The following is a 2,552-nucleotide window of genomic DNA, read 5'->3' on the forward strand; positions in this document are numbered from 1 at the left end:
GAGCGCGTACAACGCAGGGCAGCCCGGATGGTCATGAATGACTACGCCCGCACCAGTAGTGTGACCGAAATGTTGCAAAAACTCCAATGGCCCACTCTTGCAAACAGAAGAAGAGAGGCACGTCTGACTACAATGTTCAAAATAACTCACGGTCACATGCACATACCCTCTGAACAATATCTTATTCCTGCACAGCGGCGCACCAGAGGTAGCCACGCCTTTAAATACAATATTATTCCTGCAACGAAAGACTGTTTCAAATTCTCATTTTTCCCACGCTCGATACGAGAGTGGAACAGTTTACCTGCCCAGGCCGTACAGGCACAATCTGTGGAGGCCTTTCGGGCCTCTCTACTGTAAGGTCCACGCACCTCCCCCCCCCCTCAGCGATACCCCTTACGGGGTTGTTAGAGGAAGAAGAAGAAGAAGAAGATATATATCGGTTGTAGCATGTAAGTATATTTGTCACGGTGGTCTGTTACAGATATCATGTGTAGATATATCGTATGTGCATATACATGAACTTTGGAGTATATATATGATTACTCCGGAGTAAGTGTACAAGTGGTTCTGTACGTAGTATTTCTGTGTACTTTGGCATGTGGTGTGCCATTATGCCCGTGATGATGCACGTCTTTTGGACGCTAGAGGTCGCTTTTGATCCATGGCGTTGAGGGCCGTTAACATGTATCCTTGATGCTGATAAGTTCTCATTGTGGAAACATTCATTAGTCATTGATGCTGACTGGCTCATTCCTTATCACGACCTTCCTCGTTGGTGATTGGTTGGAAACAAAGATGACGTTATTTTCATGACCAAATATGGACAGCCGACTCGAAACTAAAAAGCTGCTATACTTTCATGTAAAGAACTGACGTTTTGAAGAGTTTTCAGACGAACGGGACTAGTTGGGACAATTATCTTCGTCCGGACAGGCTACATAGTTGAAAGAACTGCCTTTAGGCCACACCAAGTAAATTTTATGGATGACGTCCTTTGGAGACCCTAAATCTAATGCGAGAGGGCGAAAAAGAAAACAAGAAAGGCCCTAAAAAACAAGATGCCTAGATTAGAAATATACTAAGAGATGACAAATGTTAGGACACAAATTGAATGAGGTGACACAGTGTAACAAGCAAGAAGTCTTTTATTCATCATCAAAACAGCAATAAATCAGGTGGAACAGCAGATGTCGTCCTGTCCTGTTTTCGCGTTACGGGTTTCACGTCAATCTGACGATTTGAGGCACTGTAGTGACTCTTTGGTCATAGTTACAGGAAGCAGAATTTCTTGTTTTTTTTTCTAGGAACAGGCCAAAATCAATGCGCGCGCGGACGTCATCCATAAGATTTACTTGGTGTGGCCTTATAGAAAATTATGTGATCAGGGAAGGCGGAAATGCCAGTCAACCCGGCTAATTGTGTTATAAACAAGTTACAAAGGAAATCAATTTCTGTATTTTTTGGTGTCATATGAATGGAGACAGATGCCAGGCGTATACTATGACAATACCGAAAGTTACGATTTTACCTCCCACCATCTGCTTGCTTTCCATGCATATTGTTAATGAAACTCCACTTCTCCAAAAACTGTAATCAGTTGATTGCAAAATCACATTTTTACGTGTAACTCGGGAATGAAGAGAATATGAGCAAAAGCGCTAGGCAATAATAAGGAATTGAATGGAGATCACATGGAGTACACCCTGGAAACGAGGAGGCCGAAAATGCCAAAAGTTTTATTTTTCTGAAATTTGAAAAGCTGAAGTTCATCCGGCTCGCGAAAGAAGCCTCGCTCATTCCCAGATTTGGCCATTTCAAGACTTAAAGAAACAAGCTGGGCTCTTATGGGTTTTTACTCCAGGTCTTCCCAGCTTTTGTTCTTGACCTTGGAACTCACCCGACTTTCTGGTTATAACGTTAGTTGAATAGTCATAAATTTATCGGGAACTGTTTAACTCATTTGAAAGATCTAAAAGTCAAGTGAACATGAATTCATCATCAAACACAGAAAAAACAGATTCCAAATAGCTGACGACAACAATGTTTATTGTCCAGTCACCTTTTAAACTCACCAACAAACATGCACACAAAATATGCACACAAAATATATATAGAATATGAATTATAGCGTTATATGTGAAGGGAGATTGACATACTTGAAGCATCTTAGAAATGATTTTATCAGTTTGGTTTATATTATGAATGTTCTATTACCTTTTTACTTAACTTTAAGTAAAATACATGACAATATGTCTTCTACTACATTGATAAGGATTTAAGTAAGGAAAAAAGTCTGATCAGTACTGCTCCTGGGTAGCATTAAAACATTAGCTGTTATACCACTTTTAGTCCAATAAAAAAATTAGGCTCCAATATGCATGTAACAGTTAATATGTAAACATCATCCAAAATAAGTGTCACAATGGCACAAGTACAGTATAGAGTTTCTTTTGATAAACTATATATTTTTAATCATTAATTTTGTACTGTTAAGGCAAATCTAGAACACAGGATATTGCAATGAACTATTTACAATAATAACAGGCATC

This window comes from Branchiostoma belcheri, unplaced genomic scaffold, assembly GCF_001625305.1.
Source record: "Branchiostoma belcheri isolate BF01 breed outbred unplaced genomic scaffold, Haploidv18h27 scaffold149, whole genome shotgun sequence".
NCBI lineage: Eukaryota > Metazoa > Chordata > Leptocardii > Amphioxiformes > Branchiostomatidae > Branchiostoma > Branchiostoma belcheri.